Source organism: Lontra canadensis, unplaced genomic scaffold (assembly GCF_010015895.1).
Source record: "Lontra canadensis isolate GAN:19392208 unplaced genomic scaffold, GSC_riverotter_1.0 scaffold31, whole genome shotgun sequence".
Classification (NCBI taxonomy): Eukaryota; Metazoa; Chordata; class Mammalia; order Carnivora; family Mustelidae; genus Lontra; species Lontra canadensis.
The window spans coordinates 19,283,753-19,299,132 of NW_022631025.1; the positions used below are offsets into that span (position 1 = coordinate 19,283,753).

Below are 15,380 nucleotides of genomic sequence, written 5' to 3' on the forward strand. Positions count from 1 at the left end.
ACAAAAAAAAACCCAAAACAAAACAAAATAATTTTTCCAACTTTACAAAGTTAAAAGTGCTTTTGTTTGCACAGCAGTTCTGAATAAGAGTGACTTTTAAGTCCCCAGATTCAGGTTAGAAGTATGATCTGGAAACCACGACGATGAATTTCCACAGATTTTTTCCAAGCTTTGAAGGTAACTGCTCTGTATCTTCCTGCCTTTCTGGCGTTGAGTGTTGGAATGGGGAAATGGGCCAGGGGGCTAGAAGAGGGGGAGTGGATTTTTGGATGAGACATTTAGTCCTGGTTTCTGTATGAGCTGAGTGTCATCAATCAGATTAACCTAAGAAATAAGCAGCTGCCTGTCTGAAGGTTATATAAAGTGATGGCAGCTCCAATTTGTTTATGTTCAATCAGAATTGATAGGAAGGTAACAGTATAGACCCTGGAACGTAACAGTATAGACCCTCTGACCCCTGGAAACCTCTGTGTAGTACCCTAACATTGTGGGCACTTTGTTGGTTTGTTCTAGAGGGCAGTGGGGCTGGCACCTGATTCTCTGACCCCATTTGACCTGACCGTGGGTATTTCACATTCTGGCAGTCTGCGCGCACTTAAATGCTGAATTCAGATTACTTAGAGAATTCTAGGTCCTCTCTGACACTTCGCAGAGAGGGCATTGTTGCAGCGTTGACTGCAAAATAAGAAGTAATAAATTCAAATCCACACCACTGATTGGGGAATCAGAGAGCATGCGCTTCTGGGGAAATTTGGTTTTAGGCAATGGGTGGAGCCTGATGGCATGGAGAAACAGTCCTTTCAGGTGACACCAGCGTTTTCCCTTTCCAGCTCCAGTCTAATCCCAACCAGCCTTGGATTGACCCGCTATGGGGGCTGGAAGTTTTGTGAGAATGCTCTAGCTCTCATAGCAATTGAGGGAGAGGACAAGAAGGGGAGACAACAGGTCTGAAGAATTGCATTCTCCCCTGGAAGAGTGGCCAGGCTAAAGGCCAGCAACAGAGCTCTGGGCCTGTGGTTCTCAGAGTTCGTGGAGAACAAGGGTGGCTTCTGTCTACTCATGGTTCCAGGAATACTCGCTGATCTTCCTCGTCCTGAAGAAGCGGAGACATGGGGGTTTCACAACCTCTGTCTGAGGTGGAGCATGTCACTCTTTGTCCCTAAGGAGACCAAGAACTAATAATAAAATACCAAATGGTTAAATATTTTCTGTATTATTTTTAACAGGACTTCTTATCATTTTCTTATTTTTTTAAATGAAGAAGTGGAATTCAGTCAGGCTATGTGCTGAATCCTCTGTCACAATGGCTAACTTAACATTAATTAACATTTTTTGTCAGGAGCTGCATAAGAGCTAGCTTTGAGCAGAGAAATGGAGAGGCAGGACTGGGTAGGACAAACACAACCTCCCAAAGGATGTTAAACTGGGGGACAGTATTTTTTTAGATGGCTGCGCAAGATTGATGTGTCATTGGTGCCATGACTGTGGAGGCAGTGACCCAAATGAAGCTCATTTTGAAATGGAAAATGTATCTGTTATAGGAATGAAAAAGCACTATCAACTCATTTACACTGTGTTGCCGTGATTTTTCTGTATACATTGCTTAAATTATTTCATTTTCACTAATTTCTGAACAGTAGTGGGATTGAGGCCGGGGTCTACATTTTGTAGTTTTGTATTGGCTGGACAGTTTTAATAAATCCAAAAGTATGAGAGCAAAATTTTTAAAAATTTTGAAAATTATTAATTTGTTTCATAATTATGAGACAATATTTGACAGATATTTCACAGGCATTGAACAACATTGTTCAACAATTTTGAAGAGCCATTTTGAGGAGCCATTTTTGGGAGTGAAAATGTCTCAACAATCCCTGCCCTTGAAAAGGTCAAATTAGCTTTATTTGAAATAATGTGACTCCAAAGACACCCTCACCCTCCTTTTTGTCATCTTCCAGTATATCCACTGGAACTGTCCTGTTAGTGTCCAGATCTCAAAATGTGTTCTTTCAAAGATTCCTCCTAAGAGGAGCTGTGGCCCTCAAGCATAGTATGCCTTGGAGAGTAGCCTGCTTTTAATGATGATAAGAAATGTCACAAAAAAATAATCTATCGCATGTACTTTCTTAGTATAAATATATGAGAAAAGTTTGTTCTATCTTTTTTATTCATTCTAACAGACATTATTAGACATAATGAGCAATATTGTAGAGACTTATACAATAAGTTGAGAATTTGTAGATGGATGATGATCAGGTATAAGAATATTAAAAAAACAACAACACTATTTGGCCCATTGTGTTCTCATTATGTTTAGTTGCCAGAATCCCCCAGATAAGACTTAATTTTCCCTTTTAAATAATCTGTGAATTTATATTTTAAAAATACCTCTTTTCCCATTCCTTTCCAATGTTTTTGATATTTTGATACTTAATTCTATTTTTGATGCTATTTATATGCATGTATTATTTATTGTAATCATGTCATATTATTTTTGATAACCGACTGAGTGTAAACCATAAATAAACTGTCTTAACAAAGTTGTCATGTGGTATATGAAATTCACACTGATGACGAGAACACTAAAGTAAATTTACGTGAGTGGTTTTTCTTTGTTTAATTTAAAAGCTCTCTGCCAAGATTATTGAAACATAGGCTCCCAAATTTTATGACAACAGTAAAACCCGAGCAATATAGAAATTAATGGAAAACTTTCATATTAGACTTCTGATACAGCAGTTCAGAATGGTGGATGAAAGAAAGCCAAGCCTTCACTTTATGGGAAAATATCTGTGTTTAGCAATCCAGCACTAAAATATATTAAGACTTTAAGCTCCAGAGAGACTTCCAACCAGGTTTGATTCTAGGAACTCAAGTTTCAATGATCTGTTACATTGTTGTCCATCTAAAAAACATCTCTTGAAAATCTGTAAAGTCCTAATATCAGAATATATTTTGCATGTACCACAACTAATGTCCTATTTGGTAAACATTCTAACTTTGTTATATACCACCTTCTTTCTCCCCTTTGTATCCTGCCTATTTTATTCCTCTAGAATGCATGTTTTAAGACCACTAAATCTTCTGGTACTATACAATAATAAGAAATAAATGGCAGGGGCCCCTGGGTGGTTCAGTCATTAAGCGTCTGCCTTTAGCTCAGGTCATGATCCCAGGGTCCTGGCATGGAACCCCACATCAGGCTCCCTGCTGGGCTGGAAGCCTGCTTCTCCCTCTCCCACTCCCCCTGCTTGTGTTCCCTCTTTTACTGTGTCTCTCTCTGTCAAATAAGTAAAATCTTAAAAAAAAAAAAAAAAATGGCAGATCCCATCTGGGGATGAATAAATTATATAACTGGAAAATGCTTGGCTTGTATGGGAAAGAACATGTCATTTCTGGGATGACTTGTATGTACATGTATTTGTCGGATAGGGGTGTGTGCACTGAGATAGGGCAGCCTCCTCCTGTTAACAGATCTCAGAAAGCTCAGAAGAAGCCACAAGGCCAGGCACTGATGGGAGGATTGTTCAGTCTTTCCTTTTAAAACTACTTAACCAGGGGCGCCTGGGTGGCTCAGTGGGTTGAAGCCTCTGCCTCGGCTCAGGTCATGGTCTTGGGGTCCTGGGATCGAGCCCCGCATCGGGCTCTCTGCTCGGCGGGAAGCCTGCTCCCCCTGCCCCCCGGCCTGCCTCTCTGCCTACTTGTGATTTCTCTCTCTGTCAAATAAATAAATAAAATCTTTGAAAAAAAGAAAAAAAAAATACTACTTAACCAGGGAATGCCTAGGTGGCTCAATCCGTTATGCATCTGCCTTTGGCTCAGGTCATGATCCAGGAATCCCGGGATCAAGCCCTGCATGGGGCTCCCTGCTCAGCGGGGAGTCTGCTTCTCCCTCTGCCCCTGCTCCTTCTCTCTCTCTCTCTCTGTCTCTCAAATTAAAAAAAAAAAAAAAAATTTAAAAATTAAAAAAAAAAAAACCAAAAACTACTTAACCAGTTGGCACCTGAGCTCTAGTTTCAGTATTGAAATTTGACCTCAGGCAAACATTAAACTCATATGCTTCAGCTTCCCACAATTATTTAAATCATATCACTTGTATTGGTTGCAGTGGGAGGGAAAAATTCTCTGACAAAAATTCTCATCTCTTCCTCCTACAGATGTGGCCAAAAATACTGTGGATCTTCACTCCTGACATGTTCCTCTGCTCTGGTGTCTAGACTAATGTTTTTCAACGTTTAATCTGCAAATGAGTTGCCAGAGATCTTTGTCAGTTTGGAGATTTGCACTCAAGGTATCTGATTGTGGCCTGGGATTCTGCCTATCTGGCAAGCTCCGGAGCAACCCCAGTGAGACTCATCGTTGGACTGTACCTCAGGTACCAGGTGTCTGGATTAGAGTCCATTATAAATGTTGTCTGGTCACTTTGAGATGTTCCGTATAACATATTTTGGAACCAGTCTAAAGCTTGCAGCAGATTTAACTCCATGTGATAAGGTAACAGTATGAAAGTGTTAACATTTGATGAGCTGTGGGAGTACTTCAGTTTTAATAGAACTCACCTGTGATGTGAGAAGGATGTGTGAGAATGGGTTTTAAGGTCCCTAAACTTCAAAATAATTTGAATCCATCACTCTAGTCTATGTGCCATAGATGTAAAGATACATTTATTTCCTTCCCCCAAATTTTAGCTCCTGGCTCACTGTCAGCCTCCCCAATACTATCTTTGTCATAAATCATATTCCACCTAAATGCCCCTGGCTCCTTGACTCCTGTGATGACACCGACTTCCGTCCTGTGTCAGCCTCATCCCTCCATTACCTTGGGTTCAACCATCATCTTCTCTAACCACCACCATCCAATTCCTTTTCCATCACAACCAGTTCACGGGTACCAAATACTGCAGTCGTGGGGAACCTATCCTGCATTTTCCCATCCCTCACCTCTTCTTGCTCTCATTTCTGTCCTTGTCATGTTGAACTCAATGGTCCACCATAAGACCCCTCCCCTGCCCCTCTCCTGTTCATTATGCCAGCTGGGCAAAACCACATTGTCGCTTGCCACAGGCTGGATAATGCCCCCCACAAAATATCCAAGTCCCGACTCTAGCCAGCTGGGAGCGTCATGTTATAGGACAAAAGAGACTTTACAGACAAGATTCAATGAAAGCTCTCAAGATGGGGAGATCATTCTATATGGTATGAATGAACCCTGGATGCAAATGCGAGTGTTTTTAATCCTCACAGGACAAAGGCAGCAAAAGATTTGGCACAGAAGGTTGAGGACTATATGATAATGGAAGCAGAAGGGGATTTAAGGCACTAGGCTGCTTGTTTAAAAGATGGAGGAAGGGGCCAGAAACCAAAGAAAGCCTCTCTAGAATCTGGAAATAGCCAGGAAATGGATTCTCCAGAAGAGGCTCCATAGGGAGAGTGGTCCTGCTGACACCTTGACTATAGTCCAGTGAAACTGACTTCAGACTTCTGGTCTTCAAAACTGGAAGAGAATTGATTTGTGTTGTTAAAGCCACTAGGTTAGTGATGATTTGTTATAGCAGCCATAGGAAAAGATTACATTTTTTTTAAATCAAGTCTCTGCCTACACTATGCTTATACTAGCACAGCTAAACATGGTGAAGGGCAATCACACAACCATGCTGACCAGTTGAACTTTTTTTTTTTTCAAGATTATTTGAGAGAGAGAGAGAATGAACGAGTTGGGGGAGAGGTAGAGGGAGACGGAGAGAATCTTAAGCAGATGCCCTGCTGAGCACAGAGCCCAGTGTGGGGCTCGATCCCATGACCCTGAGATCATGACCTGAGCTGAAATCAAGAATCAGATGTCTTACTGACTGAGCCATCCAGGTGCCCTCCACCCCCAGCACTGGTATTTTAAATGGAAGTCCCTGAGTGAGTCTTCAGCTCTGCCCTGAAATCCTATGACATTACCCTTGCCTGCTCACACTCTTCCATTATTTTAGGGGATATTTCATATCTCCTTTCTCCTCAACTGTTTACTGCTTCTAGTCTCCTCTTTTAGCCAAAGAGCTATTCCACTGGAAACAAAAGCAGAAACAGAATCAATTAGACACAAAGTTGAAGACCTTCAGCCAGCTTCTACCGCCTTCCTGTGTCTCTGGCCTTTTACCAGCTCTCCCCTTAACTATAAATGAACTGTTCTCACCCCAAGCTAAGGCTCACACCTCTATTTTTATGCCAAATATCATCTCTTCTGCCTATTTCCCTAAAATAGGGAAACAGTTTTTCTTTTTTGACTTGCTCATTGACAACAACCTGAAAATCCTCTTACTCTTCCCACCCAACTATAGCCCTGTTTATTGCCTTAATTTTACCATAAAATATATCCAAAAAGTATCCACTCTTGCTGTCTTCTCCTCCCGTTGCTTCTTAATCCTACTAAAATGGACTTTTACCCCACCATCCAGTAAAAGTGCTCTTGTAGAGGTCATCAGTGGTTTTGATACCTCTGCCCACAGAGGTAAATTCTCAGTCCTTACTTGTCTTACCAACAGCTTTGACACAAGTGATCACTTCCTGCTCTGTCAAGCACTTTCTTCACTAGGCTTTCAGCTTGAACACTGCTGATTTTTCTTCCATCTCATCAACCTCTCTCCCTGACCTCTTAGAATTGGGCTGCTCCCAGAGTGAAGTCCTTGGATCTCATTCCTCAATCAACTCTCACCCTTATTTATCTCCTCCAACTCATAGCTTTAATATCATCTCTACACTGATGAATCCCAAACTTGTGTCTTCATGTTAAAACTTCCCTGTAATCCTCAGACTTGTATATTTAACTGCTTTTTTGATATCCCAACTTAGGTATACAACAGGTGCCTCAAATTTAACATGTCTATTGAAAGATAATCGTCATTCACAAAAATCTGTCCCTTCTACATTCTCTTCTAACCCAATAGATGGATGACAGTTTGCCCATTTTAGACCAAAAACATGGAGTCATTCTTGACCCCTCTTTTTTTCACATTCCATATTCACTGCAACAGCAACTCTGACAGCTCACATTTCATATTTATTCCATAGTCTGACCACTTCTCACCATGTTTGCTTCTTCTACTTTAGTCATCACCACCAGGAGATCTCACTGGGATTATGGTTACATTCCCAGCTTCTTCCCATTCCCAAAGTTTATTCTCGACACATTGACCAGAGTTGTGTTCTTAAGACCCTGGTATAGACCATGTCACTTCTCTGTGTGAAACCCTTCATTCTTACTTTATTTACACCAGTGTAGCCAAACCAACCTCCTTGCTGTCCCTTGAGTACTCTAGGCATACTCACACTTCAGGATCTGTGCACATGTTCTTTCCTCTATGATTTTCCTCAGACATGCAAGTAATTCACTCATTTGAGTCTTTCTGAAATACCACTTTCTTAGTGAATCCTCTCTAGGTCAATTTAAACATATATCTCCGCATCTCCATTCCTATTATTTTTCTAATAGTGCTCATCACTCTTAGATGGACTATATATTCATACACACACACACACACACACACAGATACTTTTTTGTATATATTCATATATATATACCCTTTTTTGGTTTATTGTGTCTTTATGCTTCCTAAAATAAAAAGCTCTTAAGATGAGGGGAGTTTTGTCTATTGTGTTTGCTGTAATATCCCCCACTGCATAAAACAGTGCCTGATACACGATAGAAACTCAGTGAATAATTTTATTGTTCCTAGAATTGCTGCTATTCTTTTCTTCAATTTCCTGTTGAGTTTGTAGGTATTGAATGGTTTGATAACTATCTGGCTGAATTCCTGCAACTTGCCGAAATTTAGGTCTCCTACTCCTCTGCCGTCTTGCTCCTCCCTCTCTCAATGAATAATTTTTGAGTGAATGGCTACATGAATGAATGAACAGATGAATGAATGAATGGAATATGTTACTGCCACTCCCCTCAAAGAAACCAATTAAGTAAATACATGGGTCCCACGAGAGTAGAAGGAGATAATCCAGAAATGTGTGCTGAGTATGCTCTGGAGTTACAGTGTAGAGGTCAGGTGATATTTCAGGGATGATACACACACTTAGATTACATTGAAGAGTTGGAGCTATTTCATGACTGTCTTCCATTGGTTCTTTTCTGTATTCCCCTGATGTATGTGAACATGGAAACTTCTTTTTCCCTTTAGAAAACAAATTCAGGAGTAAACAGAAGATGTATACTAACATTTCATTTTCAGAAATGAGTGGCTTTTGTAAAATTTCAAATATTTTATTGCCATATGAAGACCTTCAATTTTTTTTCTTTGTGTGTCTTAGGGTTTTAAAAATAGTGGGGGTATTTAGAAGAGAAATTTCCTAAGTTAGCATCTTGGATATTCACTCTCCCCCCCAACCTTTTATAATAAAAATTTTTGAAACTACAGAAAATTTGAAAAAAATTACTTCAATCAACAGTTACATTCTCTTTATCTGGATTCATCAACTGTTAATATTTAGCCATATTTGCTTATGTATATATTTATCCCTGTACATGCATCTGTCTTTTTTCCCCCAAACCATATGAAAGTGGGCGACAAAACATTTCACCCCTACCTATTTCAGTATATGTCTGCTAGAAAAAAGAACATTTATTAGCCACAATACAATTTTCATATATAAAAGTTACTAATTCAACAATATCATCTAATTGGAAGTCTTGAATAATTTCCGTTTGTCTGAAATATCATTTATTATCAAAATACCATTTATAGCTACTTATTTCTAATCCAGTGATGAATCAATTTTTACTTATTGCTCTAATTATTGTTGACCTTTCATCCATTTTAATCTGGAACATCATTCAGCCCACCCTTTTTATTTATTTATTTTTTGTAACATTAACTTGTCAAAAGAGTCCAGGTAGGTTGCACTGTGGACTGTCTCAGATTGTATCTGTTTCCTCATTTAGATTCATTTAAAGGTTTTTGGTAAGAACACTCTTTGGGTCCCCTATGTACTTCTCACTACTTCACAGAATACTTCTTACTACCTTCACAGGGACATATGACCTCATGTTGTCCCATTATTGATGTCACTAAGTTTTATCACTTGGTTAAGGTGGTAACTGCCTTATCTCTCTCTATTTAAAAAAAAAAGATTTTATTTATTTATTTGACAGAGAGAGAGATCACAAGTAGGGCAGGCAGAGAGAGCGGGAAAAGCAGGCTCCCTGCCGAGCGAGAGCCCAATGTGGGGCTTGATCCCGGGACCCTGAGATCATGACCTGAGCCGAAGGCAGAGGCTTAACCCTCTGAACCACCCAGGTGCCCCTTATCTCTTAATTATAGTTATGCACGTTTACCTTTGTAATTAGTAAGTATTCTCTGAAATGAAAGTATCCTTCTTAAAAAAAAGTATTTCTGGAAAACCTTTTCTATATGTTGGTAATTGTAACTATAAAATCCTGCAACCTAATAGTAGTATGATGGCCATGTGAGGTGAGGAATGGGGACACTTCCTGATGTTGTGTTTTTGTGTCTTAGGTTGTTCAAGCATTTTGTTATTATAATAATCCTTATGCCCTAGTCAACCTGGTGGGAATCCAGATTTTAGGAAAATAATTATTTTCCATCTGAGAGGTGAGATGTGATGGTGTCCCCTTGACTTTCAGATTCATCTGTGATAGACCTCTTGAGTTTAGAATAAAAGTATGACTTACCCATCAATACCCCACTCATCTGGGGCCAACAGGTGGCTTGCGAAGGGGTATCATAAAAAGTTGCCCTTTAACCAAAGCCAACATAGCCAAAGAGTTTTTGTACAGAAGAAAATGATTTGGTTTATCTTATTCCATTGATATGAGAAAGCTGGATTTTAGGAATTACTCTTTTTAGAAAATATGTAACAACATTATAGGAAGCAAATGAAATCATCCATAGTAACATTACCTGGTTCCAAAAACACTAAAGTGGTTGGCGTGCTGGGGTGCCTCAGTCGGTTAAGCATCTGCCTTCTGCTCAGGTCATGATCTCAGGGTCCTGGGATTGAGCCCCTCATCAGGCTTTCTGCTAAGCGGGGAGTCTGCTTCTCCCTCTCTCTCTGCCTGCCTCTCTGCCTACTTGTGATCTCTCTCTCTGTCAAATAAATAAATAAAATCTTAAAAAAAAAAAAGAAAAAGAAAAGAAAAGAAAAGAAAAAAGAAAAGAAAACACATGGTGTAGGAAGATCGGACTGTGACTGTGTGACCCTGGTAAGCTCTGTTTTTTTGGTGTGGGTGTTTTTTTTTTTTTTTACGATTATTGATTTTGTCCAGAAAACAGAAATAATGATGGTTATATCACAGGGCTGTTGTAAAAATTAAATGAGACTAATGTGCTTCATGAGCATAGCACAGTGTTTGAGTATGTGCTAAATGTTCAATGAATGTGTTTCACTAGTATTACAGTTTTTACTATGTAAAAGTACACTCATTTTTATACAAAGCTATAAAAATAACCTACATGTAATTTTGAGGAGATCTGAATCTTTCCCCTGTTTGAAATAGAGGCTTATGTTTAGTCGTCAGAAAGTAAATTTGGCATTTTCCTTAACTTTGCTTGGTTTATTGAATAGGCAGTGTTATTTTGAGTCAGAATTTCAAAACAAATTTACAGTATCATTTATCTAATTTACACATGGCCACATGCATCGTTCTGTGTTTTCATCTTTACTGTGAGATTAACAAGGGCTATTTTTTTTTTTTTACACCTGTGGAAATAATGAGAGGACTAATTCTATTTTAGAAAAAAATAAGCTCCTAAGAGTTCCTAACTTCCTAAACAAATAGAAAATTGCTGTTTATTTCTTAGAAAATACAACAAGGAATCAAAAGAAGGTTGGATTGTGCAATTTTAATATCTGTGTTTCAACGAAATTGGTATTTTGGATTCTCTAGTGACTAGCCTTCCAAGCAAAACAGTATTTAGGAACTCTTGATGGGTTTGGAAATTTGTATTCTAAATAGCTTACAGTAAAGAATTATGAATCCAGGGTATATTTTATCTGAATTAGTTTTTTAGACTGATAGCATGACATGCAGATGAGGGAAAAGATACAGGCAGAGGAGCCTTAGGGTGTGCACGGATCCTTGCCCCTGTGCTGATCCAGAGATAAGGGAAGTGGGTCTTTCTTCTGTTGGACTCATAGAACTGGATGGAACAAAGAAACAGGCATTCTTTTTTTTTTACGTCCACATCCTCTTCCCCTTTCTCTCTCGGTCTCTTTTTTTAAAGATTTATTTATTTATTTATTTGACAGAGATCACAAGGAGGCAGAGAGGCAGGCAGAAAGAGAGGCGGAAGCAGGCTCCCTGCCGAGCAGAGAGCCTGATGTGGGGTTCGATCCCAGGACCCTGGGATCATGACCCGAGCCAAAGGCAGAGGCTTTAACCCACTGAGCCACCCAGGCGCCCCAAGTCCATGTCCTCTTCCATGTTGTCTTTTGTTGACGCATGCTCAAGACTATCAGTGCTTAAGTGTATTAAGATACAGACATCAATACTGACAACTCAGTATTGTTCTCTCCACCAGCAAGCAAAAGCCAGATGACATCACTGGTGTGGCTGCACCCAGAGGGTGTTCAGCCTTACTTCCTGAAGTCATCAGAAAGTATCAGATCTCTGCAGTAGTGATCTTTGAAATCAGGGAAGAAGCTATGAGTTCCTCCCACTCTAATCTTGCAAATCCATTGCTTATGGAAATATTGATGATTTAATCTGCCTGTGTGCCTAGTAATGCCTGGAAAGTTGTTGGTTTGAGAGCTCCAGAAGCATCCTCTGACTGTCACTGAGATATTCAAATGTACAAGCATGGGGTATTAATATGATTTATAAGAATGGTGATTTTTTTTAATCAAAAATGTTTTCCTAGCACACAAACTTGCAATTACTGGAGGAAATTCCATGTGTGGGAAGTGTTAGGACTTCCAGTTCTATAACAATCAAGATCATTATTGTGATCTTGGGATTTATAGAAATATGTATGAGGATCACATCTGGAAGTACTTGAGAAATTGCCGAAGGTGGTGACACAGTGACCCCCAAGGTGGAAAGTAACTTGGAAATTTGGGGTCTGGTTTTAAAGATCTATTTGGTTTTATTAGTGCTGAATGGTTTGGGCCCTAAGGTTATACAGAAAACTCCCAGCAGGCCAAGTAGTAGAATTCAGGACATTATATCAAGCAGCTTTTTCTCAATAACAGACCACCTCCAAACTTAAACTCTTGAGACAAGGATGTCCAGTAATTTAGCTTGAGAACTGTGGGTAAGCAGTTTAGGCTGGGTTCCTCCAGGTGGTTCCTTGGCTCTTGGAGCCAGCCCTCTCGTTATGTCTGTGTCAGCTACTGGGTTAGCCGAGGTTGGCTGCCAGGATGGCCTTTAGCTAGGACAGTTAACTTCACAGTTTCCCATTCTTCAGTAGAAAAGCCCAGGCTTGTTCACAAGGCAGTTGGGTATTTCCGAGAGAGGAACAGAAATTAGGTGTCTGAAGGCCTGGGCTCAGCGTTGGCACAACTACACTTCTTGCCACATGAAAGTTGCCAAAGAAAATCACAAGGTCAGCCCAGATTCAAGAGCGTGGAACTAGGCTCCTCCTCACCAGGAGAGGCATTGTCAAGCCACATTGTAAAGTTTGTGATACAGGGAGGGAAATATTACACCTATTTCTGCAAACAGTCCACCAAACCTCCTTCAGCACTGGTTAGTTTGGTGGGTGATCCCTGGGCTCTTTCTAGGTCTATAAAAAAGACAGACACCCTCTTGAGCTAACTTTTTTTCTAAGGATCTTCCAGGAATGAGGCAATACTGATGGTCCAATATCAATCTCTTGCAAAACCCATTCACAGGTGTGGAAGCCTTGTCCCCCAAGGTAGTATAAACAATTCCACGGGTTAGATACTTGGAATAATCAAGAGTTCGAAGTTGGGTCGGGAATGGGAACAGTCAAAATAAGGAGTTAAATTGTAGCTAAACTTAGCTAGTGTTCTTGGCCAGCAATGTGGCAAGTTGTCATATATTCAGAAAAAAGAGTTAAGCTGGATATTGCCATGCATGATTCTCCTTTGAATCTGCACAAGATGTTTCATGCTCATTTTTTTATATTTAATTTTGCCTGTAAGCCAACTAAAATAAATAGCAGTGAAGTGTAATGTTTTGAAATAATCCCATAGTTTTCAAGTGCTCTTGAAGTAGAAAGCAATGAGGCCCTGTGTGCTTTCCTCTACCGACTTAACACTTACCGTTTATGCTGCCTGGAACAGTTCTCTTTAATTGATACTTGGCTTGATATCCTTTTAAATTATTAAAGATTGGAGGTGCTCATTAAATGAGAGATTAAAAGAAATAGTAGACACAGCTAATTATTAAAGGCCCAAGAAGAGACATGAAATGCATTTTATCTAAGGCTTTAGTGGATTGTTAAAGTAAATGAATGGTTTAGTGATAAACCAGTCGAAGTTAATCAATTGAGCAAACTATAGGGAAGCTCTTTGAGTCTAGATTTGAAGGGTTTATAAGTAATCATAGTAAGAGACTTACCAGCTGCTCCCTATTTCTTTAATTTTAGACCCTTGAGCTGCTAATTGGTCAGGAAATTGGGTCCAACCTCTACAGCTAATTATGACTGGAGGAAAGCAGCTTATGTGTCTTTGTGGGGGAAGGTCTGCATGGCTAAACATAAGCAGGTCAGAAGTTGGGGTGAATTCTTTTGTGGCACATTGTGATTTAAAGACAGTTGTGAATCATTCTGAGGCAAAGCTCTGAGGAGGCGTATTTTCGACTTCCTCGCTTCCTGAACTTTTCAACCTCTCAACTGCTCCTCCAACTTCCAGATCATGGGCTGTGTATTATTTTTGCCCGCTTACTAAGAGGGAATGTTGCTTGTTGACACAGCCACCGTTGACCAGTGAGATTAGTAACATGATACAGAGATTTTCACCACTTAAAAGTCACTGGTTCAACATGGCTCAGATAGGTAATGACTTACAGTTATTCTGACCTGACAGCTGTTTAGAGGCCCATTTAAAGTGAACTATTTCTCAGTTTGCCCCCAGATAGGGGACATGTTGCCTCTCTGGATTGCAAAATGTCATCTCTGTTGGAGTCTCACATAGCAGCAAGGCTCAGCGTTGAGTCATCATCACAAAGGCTAAAATAACATGTTGCCTAGAATTAGGAACATTTGGCTGGCTTTTGTGCAAAAGGTTTTGAGCCCTGTGGAAAAATAATATTGAGTTAGTTTCTCCTCAGAGTCAAAGTCACTCTACTTACAAGTTGAATACTATTAACTAGTTCAAGGCACCAGGGCAACATTTAACGCGTTACTAACAATCAGTGAGAGCTTCAGATAAGATGCATGTAATTGTCCCTTTCTTGGCCCTTGAACAATTAGCCACATCTACTGTGCTTCCTAATCGCTTATGTAATGAACATCTCTGATTGGAAAGAAGGGTCTGCCAGCCACTTAAGGAGGGATTGAGGCACCAGGGAGGACAGGGTTCAGAGGGTTTATGTCACTGAGGATTCAGTTATTTCCAGCCTCACAGAAAAAGGTACATAGTTCAAAGACAACAGCCACAGTGGACCACAAAGGGAAGGGAAGAATGGGATGGCGATTAGAGAAAGGGAACAGGACACGTGGGTTAATAATAAAACTATTTATTTATTTGGATTTTATTTATTTGAGAGAGAGAGACTGAGTGAGAGGGTGAAGGAGAACGAATCTGAAGCAGACTCCACACTGAGCACAGAGCCTGACTCAGGGCTCCATCCCATAACAGCGAGATCATAACCTGAGCTGAAACGAAGAGTCAGGAGCTTAACTGACTGAGCCACCCAGGTGCCCCAATAAAACTTTATTTAAAAACTGCATGCATTTAAAGCGGTTGTGACAGACAGACATACTCTTAACTGCAGGGTTTCAAGGCATCTTCTTCTGTGTGCCTAACTACACATGAAGGGCCCTAATAATCCTTTTGATGGCATAACCTTTCTTTTCACTGTTCAGTGGTTGTCTTTAGATCCAATGCATGCCTATCACAAGAACTGTAATAACTTATTTCTGATTTTATATTATACTTTGTGTGATGTGAGTGCTGAGTATGCAAAGACTTTCATCTGCCGTGTCAATTTGTTATGTCTAATCTTTCCAAATTATAAGGGTCAAATCTGTTATCATGGATCCTCTCTCATATATTCGTGTCTTACCTTCACAGCTAATCTGTACTTTTTTTGAAGGCAGCACACATTCCCTTTGTTACCTTTTACCTCTTTAAACTGCTGAAGATCATGCTGACAATGTGATTGGTGGCTGATGAATGAGTTTTTTAAGTCACTTTGGAGCTCTCTTGAGTGTTGTATCAGATTGTATTACCATTACTGTTATT

At 39.9% G+C, this 15,380-nt stretch overlaps 1 long non-coding RNA gene across 1 annotated transcript in view; it reads left to right on the forward strand.

Moving 5' to 3' along the window:
• The window catches only part of LOC116873048, a 79,671-nt gene extending 79,247 nt beyond the window's left edge, over positions 1-424 (forward strand). Inside the window, exon 4 of the long non-coding RNA XR_004383731.1 lies at positions 102-424. This is a non-coding gene — a long non-coding RNA (uncharacterized LOC116873048). The remainder of the gene's footprint in view (positions 1-101) is intronic.
• The last annotated feature ends 14,956 nt before the right edge of the window (positions 425-15,380 follow it).